At 42.2% G+C, this 10,810-nt stretch overlaps 1 long non-coding RNA gene across 1 annotated transcript; it reads right to left on the reverse strand.

Moving 5' to 3' along the window:
* Positions 1–2,947: 2,947 nt before the first annotated feature.
* Positions 2,948–7,177, reverse strand: LOC147242046 (uncharacterized). Its single transcript, XR_015110927.1, has 3 exons — positions 6,911–7,177; positions 5,175–6,416; positions 2,948–3,837 (listed from the first exon to the last, which is right to left on the reverse strand). It is a non-coding gene; the product is annotated as an uncharacterized LOC147242046 (long non-coding RNA).
* Between the last annotated feature and the right edge of the window lie 3,633 nt (positions 7,178–10,810).

Below are 10,810 nucleotides of genomic sequence, written 5' to 3' on the forward strand. Positions count from 1 at the left end.
TCACAATCCTTCAACTGTTATAGATACTGGTATAGAAAATGGATGGATGGATGGATGGATGGTCACCTAGAACTGCAGTACTTAGACCTCCTCCGCCTCACGTCCTGTCTTGCTCTCGTAGCTCCCTGAGTTCCTCCTCTGGCAGGATCAGGGTCTTGAGTTTTAACAGACGTAATCCTCCTCCTCTAAGAGTTCTGTTATTATTAGTATCAGCAGTCACACTTCGAGTCGTCAGCTTAAGTTTTGATTTGTTGGGCAAAGGTGGGATGCAACAAATCACTGTGCGCCCTCAGGAAATGGTTCCAGGTATGTGTTTGACTCTAAAATGAGACCATCTTTATCATTCTCATATCATTTTCACAAATGTTAAATATTCAGCAAATATTAAACACATCTATTGATGTCGGCCAGGAGTGTTTTGGAGAACAGTGTATTAGGTGACTTCCTACACAGTGTGCTCCCTATCGCTTACGTTCATTGCAGCTAAGCTAACAGACAGTCAGTCACCAGGGGGTGTGGAGCTCCGTGGAGCACCAGACAGAATCTAACTGCTTGTCTGGAACTTAAAATGATGGACAATGAAAATATTTCCCAAAGTTTGCTTGTTGCTTTAACACAACTGTGGGGTAGATGGTGTGTGACCAGGCTGAATGGACTCATCAGCTGGCCTCCATGTAATTAGCACCATTCGCAAGGTTACTTGTGCTAAATAATATGGGCGGTATGGCTCAGGGGTAGAGTGGCCGTCTAGCAACACAAGGGTTGCTGGTTCGATCCTCGACCCCAGTGACCATGTTGAAGTGTCCTTGAGCAAGATACTGAACCCATAATTGCTCCCGATGAGTAGGTTGGCGCCTTGCATGGCAGCCTTCACCATCAGTGTGTGAGTGTGTGTGTGAATGGGTGAATGAGACGACACTGTAAAGAGCTTTGAGTGCCGCTGAGGTAGAAAAGCGCTCTATAAAATTGAGTCCATTTACCATAACATGATAACAATATTCATTCATTCATCACCCTCAGTGGATTCATCATGTCACCAGCTAGCAAAGACAAAGACAGTTTTATGAAAGTTCTGCTAACTTTTAACAACGATAAAGTGAGCTTTTCTTACTTTAAAGATTTAGACAAAATTCTGATTATAGTTGCATACAAAAAAACAGCAAGTATCAGCCTTGTTTTCAGAGTTGGTCTGAAACCAAAGGCAAACAGCAGAGAGAGCAGTTGTTACACTCTCACTATTTTACAATGCATTTTTGCAGATTCTGCATAATAGAAATTACAGTATCTCTGCAGTAGAACAATAAAATGACCAGCTGGAGGAGAAGATGCTGCAATTTTGATTTGTGCCAAAAAGGTACCTCTCTGCAGCGTTGGGGGCAGCTGAAACACAGGATGCAAGAGTTAAAGAGGAAGCATTTATAGGCCTGGACTCAAGGGAAATATGGGGAAATCATGGAATCTTGAATTATCAGTGTAGCAGGTCTAGACAGAAGCAAATAAAGGATCAGGGGTACATCGAAAACCATTATCAGGTCAGTTACCTTGTTGTCGGTTACCAGCCTCCATGAGACGCCGTCATTGCAGATCAGACAGGTCCTCTTGGTAGTTTGAAAACATACAACCAGATGTTTCTATGGCAGATGTGGGTTTGTTGGTGCTTCCACTCTATCCATTTACATGTTGGGATTTTATCTAGTGAGCAGCTTCCCCGCTGCTTCATTTTCTCCAGGGGAGTAATCTCAAGTCAGTCATGCCGGTATGTGGTGGCAGCATTTTTCATCATGCTGCTACAGGCTGCAATGTAACCTTGACAACAAGAAGCGGCGCAGGACACACCACATAATAACTATGACGACAAGAGAAGAGCAGCTTAAACTGGTTTACACCAGGAGAGTCCCACAGGAGACCTGGTCAGACCTTACTTCCTGGTACAATATGTGGAAAGAACAATAAAAAAAAACAAAACTAACATCATCAAAAGTTTGAATTGTAGGCCTACTATTTGCGAACAAGTTTCATTTCCCTCCTGCATCCCATTAACAGAGCTTGTCATGATTAGCAGCTGAAGGGAACCCATGAAAAATGTGTTTTGGCTTCAGTTGACAAACCACCAAAACATCTGTGGTTTTAAAGGTTGTAAATATGAAGATGAGACTGCAGCTCCATGATGACTGGATATTTAGGCTGACAGTAATTAGCTCCCACTGCTACAATTTAGCCTCTCAACTATTTTACAGTTTCAGATAAAATATTAGCGGGGCCGATAGCAAGTAGGTGACCCTTCTGCAGAGCCAGCAGCTGCAGGTGCTCTCCTCACCTGGATATTCCAGGAATGTGTTAAAATGTTGGTATGTCCAGGACAAAACAAAACATACTGCAGTACAAGAACAGCAATTACATCCACACTCCCGATACAGGATGACTTTGGGCCTGATACAGCACCGAGGGGAACTCCTGCTCTGGTATGACAAAAAGTCTCACAGAAATGCTTTGCATTGAAATGTGGAACTACTTTTAAAAAAGTACACACCTTCTTTTGGTTGAAACAGGGCTGTTCAGAAATACCGATAAAAACGAACTCAATTCTGAGTAAACACAACTTATACATAAGTCATGAATGAGCACGTGATGCTGCTCCACTGCTTGAGGAAGTAGAAAACGTATATGTACATATGTGTGTGTGTGTGTGTATATATATGTATGTATGTATGTATATAAATATCTTATACTCTGTTATTAATGCAAATGTGAAATAAGCAGCAGCCCAAAAACAGGAAGTCCTTTTAAAGCTTATATTGTGTTGTTTTATCTTATCACATTGTCCTCTACAAGGTGAATAACTTTAGAGTCTCACAACTTCCCTAATGGCAAAATCCCCCCCCCCCCCCCCCCCATTGACACAAGACAGAACATTCAATTTAATTTAATAAGAAAACAAATTGCCTTTCGAATCTGAGCGGTTGTCCTTGATGGCGCAGCGTCACAAAGCAGAGCTGCACATCACAAATCCGATTCCTCTTTTTCAGATGTTTCAACACTCAGATATGTAAAACTGGCTACAAATATTGACTCTGGTTCTGGAAGATTGCATTGTTCCTGCAACAACAGAGAAGCCAGAAAAAGACAAGAGGCACAACAAAGCTGAGACAAACACAAATGGATAAACATGAGTCCAAATGGTTGCCATGGTGCTGATGAGTGGGAAAGTACTGAACACCGTAGCGGCTCTACTCATGTTACCTCACTGATTGTCAAATCAAATTTCTTCTAAGAATGGGACAAAACAGAGCACAGTATGAATGAAAAGACAGGCTAGACTTCATGTAGCCTGCGTAGCTGAGCTGCCGAGATATTCTGCACCACAAACTCCTTTCTCTTTTTTGTCTAAATGGTCTTGGCATCAGTTATTTTGTAGCAATTAGACAACGACATTTTCATTTCATGGTACCCCAGTCACTCAGAATACTCCTTCAAGCTCTCTCCATTCTCACATATGAGCTGTAATGAAATAACATCACCAATCATTATCAAAATGTGGATCTGATGGAGGTGAGACTCCAACAGTGGTGATGGGAACCTAACATTGTCCTTTTATCAGATACGTTGAGCCAATCAATCACTGGATTAAAACAAACGCAACAATAAATGAAAGTTACTTTCATGGAACAAACTGAATCTGATTTGGAGTCATGGAACACGTTTCATAGTTACAGGTCCACAGTGTGGGAGGACTATCGTATCCACAGGTAAACTGTACGTGCGTTAGTGTACAATCACCTGAATATGAAGCTGACACAATCACACGTGCAGTACTCCTGCAGCTACTGGCTTGAACATCTGCACAATTAAGACAAACAACAGAACGACAATAAACAAAAATAGTAATAATAAACAAACAGTTAAGGAGTGACTTTAAATTTAAATGTCATTCTGCATCTGCAGATGGAGAATTACAGTTCTGACCAGTTTCATTTCTTTTACAAAAGAAACAGGAGTTCACACAATATCTGCTCTGTTCTGTGAAAGTTGGCTTCTAATAAAAGCTGCACAACAAAATGGTGTCAATTTTAAAATTAGTAACTTCAGTCTAGACAATCCTGACAGATCCTGGAGATTTGAAACACAGAACTACAAAAGCCTGTCTGATCCCTGATCAGGTGGAATGTGGACGAGGGTCCTTCCTTCAGGCTGACAACTGTCCCTGATATTGCCTGACTTAATTACATTTGAATGAATGTCATACAGTGTTGCTGGAAAGCGAGACTGCACCTGTGTTGTGGAGAGACAGCCTTGTTCTGGTAAAAGACTGAGAGCTGTTATTAAGGGTTGCCTTTAGTGAAACAAGCACGTGAAACTCAGATGCATTTTTGTGCAGGTGTGATGGAGTCCAACGGGAAATCTTCATGTTTAGCCAACAGAGGGAAGCCAAATTGTAAGAAACAGGAGATGAGGTGAGTTCAACTGAAGGGAAATGTCTAAACTCTAAGAATTCTTAATCAGGGGTACAGTGCCCCCCCCCCCCCATGCCCCCTGCCTCTGCCCTACCATCCTCTCCCATCCACTGAGTTGGAGCTGGTTCCTTCATGGCCCACAGTATCTCCTCTGTCTAGTTAACAATGTTAGTTTTCAGACATAAAAAGTGCAGGGACCAGAACCAGCCCCCAAACTACACCTACACACAGAGTGACTGCTGCTAGCGTCTGCACCTCCTGTCCCAGATGTGACAGCCGGCTGTGAAGGAGCTAGCAGGACCTGAGGGAGGGACGAGATCGCTCAAGACAGGAACGTTGCTCTCACACAGGCAGCAGCCTCATCATAACACCTGACACTGGGGAGGTTTCATGTGGGAACCCTGGAATGGACCGTCCACTTCATCCGCCATGCTGATGCTCTGCCTGCTGCGGGAAGAACTCAGTGTGGAGAAGGAAGCTCTTCGTTCTGCTGCTCACATCTGCACCCCTCAGTGACTCTGAATGATCCAATACAGCCTCATTTCTAGAGGTAAATTATAGATTCATTGATTGATTTGACTCATCTCTTTCAATGTGTGTGTGTGTGCGTGTGTGGGGGGGCATGACACAAAGTAGCCCTAAACATTTCTTCTTTTTTTAAAAAATTCTGTTCTTTTTTCATTCTATTGTGGCTCAAGAAAAGTGGAGGACGTTCCTACACACCTCAGCCTGCTCTGGACCATCCTGTCGGGTGACTCGATCTGCTTACACTTCAAAGCAATTTTAAAAGTAGGCATCTGTGGTTTGATAGTGGAGGTTTGAGGTGCGTTCTGTGTTTGTTGTGTTCATCTTCATCGTAGTGCGGTAGGAGGTGTCCCACTGTGCGATCCGCAGCCCATCAAGGTAACTGTGGTATTATTCTGCCAGCACCAGTTTCACCAGCATCAGCTTCAGAGGGCGGAGAGCATGACAGCCATGTGCAGCAGCCCTGAATTCTTGTCAAGCTAGCAGAGTGACAACCTGACAACCTTCCCCCTGGCAAGACATTACCATGAAGAGTGAACGGAATGATAAGAAACTCTGGCGCAGCTCCAATGATGATGTACTTACAACTCTAAAGGTGGAGTACAGAAATGATTTGTAGATACATCGAGTTAGTACAAGTGTGTGTGTGTGTGTGTGAGTTTGTGTGTGCACGTATATGTGTGTAAAGGAAAATTTTTCATCAAATATCTTTTTCTGTAGCAAAAAAGGAAAAAAAGCAAAATGTAGTTCTTTTTAAATTCAGCAAAAGCAGGTAGCAAAAGCAGACACGTCAACATTTCTCCTGTAGTACTTCACAAATAATTAAAACAAAACCAGGTCTGTGCCTCATTGGCCAAGGCTCGGGAGAGTTTGATTGAGGGCGTTGGCTTGTTGCGCCACTCTAATCAAACTGAAGTTTCCACAGTTACATGGCTGGGATTCTGACTGTAACACTTGTGTTATATTTTAGACTAGGTTCTAAGGAGTAACGGATACTGAATACGGTAACCAACTGACGGTTTAATTTCAGTAAAACACAAAAATATCACATTAACAGTGACTCAGAAATACCCCAAATAAAATAGAGCTCTTTTCTCTTAAAAAAAAATAAAAATAAAAATAAAAAATAAATAAAATTATCTGAAAAGAAATAATGTCCTTGTATTCACTTCTTTTTGTTCAGTAGACTTCAGTTTGTTTGTGTTGACAATGTTCTTTGTGTGGTTTATCTTGTCTTTGGAGTTACACTACCAGGGTAGGTATGAGTGTGTGTTTGTCTTCTTATCTGGGAATTCCTGTATGTTTCCACGACGATCCGGCTGAGGATCCTGTAGTAGCTGGCCAGGCTACTTACAGGACGCCTCAGCGTTCCTCTGGTGGGTCTGGCTCGCCATCAATCTCAACGTCTCTCAGGTGATCCGGGGTCACATAAAAACCAGTCTGCACATATTGTGCAAAACAATAAATCAAATTATTTCATCATCATAAATTCAATCATGTCAGTCTCAATCTGTAAATTAAGTTTTACTCTTAATTTTTTTTAACATGTAAATAATCTCTCCATGAAATTAACATTTTTCTTGTATAATACTCTTATCTAAATAATTATTTATTGCATTTTTTCTTACAGTATTTAACTATTTAACCATAAACTTTTTCACATTCACACTCAATGAAATTACATTTTTACATAACACAGTAACATATTTTTAACCTTTGCCCAGTTTTAACAGTACTTCCATATGAAATGATACCTTATAAGTACAATGTAACTGAGAAAATAATGAATTCAGCTTTTTCCCACTTCCAAAACACTCTTAAAAGCTCCGACTGGTTTTATAACTTTTCACTGCACTATATCATGGTAGCTAATGGCTGTGCTAGCCGACCGCCGCGTTAGCAGGCAGGTTAACATCACTAATGTCAGCACTCACTGGAGTTTTCCACGGTAACAGACACTCGTCGGACCTCGTCAAGGTAACGGTAAGTAGAAGCACATATTAGAATTACACTATTCTGCACCATTTAACTTCTTTTCTTCTTCTTGGCAAATCTCTTAGCACTCTCACTCTCATCACCACATGCGTTTTTTTTTTTTTCTTCGTCCTCTTCCGTCCTAAACCCGAGTGGTGGATCGGACTTTTCTACAGGTGCCGATAGAGAAAAAACAACAACAAAACAGCCGACTAGCGAGGAGTTAACCCTATAAATGCCAAACACTTTTTAGTGAGTGGGTTACATGACCATGAGACGACGCTGACACCAGTTTGAAGTTGTGATTACGACTGGTGTCACCTCTGACAGGTGTGACGCTACATAACAGAAAAGTCAAAGAAAAATACAGCATACAAGACACCTGACTTCAGCAAAAGTAAGTAAATTATGGAAATTAATTTAAGATCGATTGGATTGTCGTATTGTCAATACAGAGTATTTCAAGCTCTGACGTTGCCAACTGTGATCATAAAACTGTCTCCAGGAGTTCAGCTGCATGAGTACTGGGACATTTGGGGCTCACTACCAGCCATCTAATGTAGCTCTTGCCACTGTGTAGTTCTCTGGTCTGCTGCAGGTCAACCTCACTTCTCATGTATTGTAAATTAAAATTTTCTTGGAGGAGGAACACATAGGATCCAGGTCCTGAGATGAGGGGCAGCTTCTTGTCTCGGATGGACTACACTAAGGACCACACAGTGAATGAAAAACAGGGTTTGTTTGTTGTTGTTGTTTCTTCCTAACTCTGATTCTGTATTAACAGCTGGTTTTACCGCCTGTTTTCCAGCGCACTCTGCTGGAATCAAGGTAGCAGAAGTAGAAACTGTTTCCTTGGTGCAGACATTCATTAACATCATGCTTCCTTTATTGTTTTGTAGAAGATGTTTGAATTTCCTCTGAGGACATTGCAGTCCAGATGGCACTGGTTCGGGGGCCAGTTCTGGTCCTAGGGCCATGTTTGACCATGTGTGTTCCATGATGTCCTCCTCAGTTAATCCAACCTGTTCAAAGTAGAAAGACCTCTAAACAGTCAAGGGCTTGCTAGTTCCTTCTGTAAAACAAACAGAGTCCTGGGCCCCCAAAGTGCCACTAGGTGTCATGGCGAGGCACAGAGGTGTAGAACTCAATGGAAGACACAGAGTGCAGAGACAGGGATGAGCAGTTCATATTGGTTTAATGCAGTCCAAGGTAAAAAAAAAAAAAAAAAAAATCGAGAAAATCCAATACACAGGGCAGAGGTACAAAAACAAACGCAATCATAATCTCAAAAGCCCGAGTAATACTGGGTGGCTGATACTCGGGAGTTCTAACAAGAAGTAATGCTGGATTTCTGATGCTGACGACAAGACCATCTGGCGGAGACCGGAGAGCTGAACCGGGGTTAAATAGGTAGTGAGTGGAGACTGCTAGATGAGCTGATAGGTCACAGGTGTGTAGACTGCAGGAGGGTGGTGACCGGATGTAGCAGCTCCAGCTCCGCCCACGTCTCAGCCAACCCCAAACCAAATGTAAAACAGAGCCAGAACACAAGTCCCAAGGCAACCATGACACTAGGAGACGTACCACCAGCCACAACAATGTGGAGGTCACTTGAACACAAACTCATCCCTAATTTACACAGGGTGTGTTGCGATCTAATCCTGGCTGTTCCAATCCTAGCTGTTCTAATCCTAGCTGCTGTATTCCTTGATGTTCTAATTCTAGCCATTCTATTCCTAGAAGTTCTAATCCTAGTTGTTCTAATCCTAGCCGTTCAAATCCTTGATGCTCTAATCCTAAATTTTCGAATCCTAGCTGTTGTAATAATAGCTGTACTAATCATAGCTGTTGTAATAATAGCTGTACTAATCCTAGATGTTCTAATCCTATCCGTACTAATCCTACGTAGCTGTTCTAATCCTATCCGTACTAATCCTACGTAGCTGTTCTAATCCTATCCGTACTAATCCTAGCTGTTCTAATCCTAGCTGTTCTAATCCTAGCCGTTCAAATCCTTGATGCTCTAATCCTAATTTTTCTAATCCTAGCTGTTGTAATAATAGCTGTACTAATCATAGCTGTTGTAATAATAGCTGTACTAATCCTAGATGTTCTAATCCTATCCGTACTAATCCTACGTAGCTGTTCTAATCCTATCCGTACTAATCCTACGTAGCTGTTCTAATCCTATCCGTACTAATCCTAGCTGTTCTAATCCTAGCTGTTCTAATCCAAGTTGTTCTAATCAGTGATTTGGTTCACATGGGTAGCATCATGGCGCATGTCAAGCACATCCAAAAGGCGGCTTGGCTTCACAAGGAATACGTGGCGAGTCCTTTTTGGCTGACATCAATCAGCCAATCAGGACTGATCAGCACGAGCCAGACAGGAAGCCCCTATTAGTGGCATACTGAATCCAGGTAACTTTCAAAATAAAACACCATTTACAAACTCCTCATTGCAAAAACAGACAGAAAAGGAAACAATATGACCTACAAGCACATGCTACAAGCCCATAGACCAAGAGACAATGACCAAAGCAGCAGGCATGGCTGAAACACAGCCAGTGGAAATTGTAACTGGGCGGAGGACAAATGTGATTAGCATCGCAGCCGGAAAGCCACACAGCCATGTAAAGGAGGGGTCAGGCTCCTGGACTGTTAGAAGACCTGAAACAGCCAGCGACATAAGGAGGATACAATATACAAGGATTATAAAATAAAAAAATCCAAGGTGCCTCAGGTTGTTTTTCCTCACACAGCAAGTTATCTCCTTTAATTTGGTGTTTTCATGGGCACAAAACCAGAATGCAGTAGAAATGGAATGAAATCTCACCCAGAGACAGAAATCTGGTGAAGAACATCAACATTTGGCATTTTAAACTTTACCTGTAGCATTGTTTAAATATATACTTGATTGATATATATCAATTTTTTCTTAAAATATGATACAGGTGAATAATGATTGTGCTACACTCATTTATCGTGGATATCATTAAAATAGTGAAAGCAGAAGTACAACAAAGCTTGAGGCATTAAGAAGTTAAGGTTTTACATGTTTGATGAGCTGGATGCTCTCCTACTGTACGATGGTGAAATGCACCTCATTACGGACCCTTGAGGGGCTGGGACTCGTAGTATCACTAACTGGACATAATCTGGATGCTCATGTATGAAATGGAGTGTTAAATAGAGGGACCAGCAATTAATGGTGCTTTGATTCCATGTCTTTACTGCACCGCACTTGTAGTTTTTTGGCCCTAAAACACCCTCTGATCCGTCAGTCGCAGCAGATGTTACTGTGGACACAATACAAGTAAATGGATTTATGACAGCAACAGTGTTAAGGAGGGAATCCATCGACTCAAGCTCAGCAGGAGTCCATTTCTCAGGGTTAAAGAGGCTTCGCCCACTAATTCTAGAAAATCTAACCGAACACAGTCAGACGGGTGAGATGTGTGAAAGCTGCTGGGGCGTCACTCTGCACAGCAACAGTGCGCCTGGCTCCGGAAGACTGATGCTGGACCCTCAGCTTTTGGTCTCTGTTCAGCTTAATGTTAATGGGGTCAGCCTCTGAGCTTTGTCTTGCAAAGCCTCCGGCAGCAAAACACATGGGGACAATTTTATTAAACATGCTGCACACAGACATAAGTTCTGCTGCCCTATGGCAAAAACTCAGCAATATGGAGTATTCATAAGACACTAAGGGCCGATTTATGCGAGAAAGGTGTTAATAGCGGTTCTGAACGGCCACGCTTATAAGCTGTCTGTCACAGAGAAGGAGTAGATGGGATGTTGTTTAAAGTGTAACCTCTCCCCCAGGGCTGAGCTGAACTCCACACACTAGCGTTGCAATTTTGA

This window comes from Aulostomus chinensis, chromosome 21, assembly GCF_037954235.1.
Source record: "Aulostomus chinensis isolate RoL2024-O1b breed Wild chromosome 21, RoL_Achi_v1.0, whole genome shotgun sequence".
Lineage (NCBI taxonomy): Eukaryota > Metazoa > Chordata > Actinopteri > Syngnathiformes > Aulostomidae > Aulostomus > Aulostomus chinensis.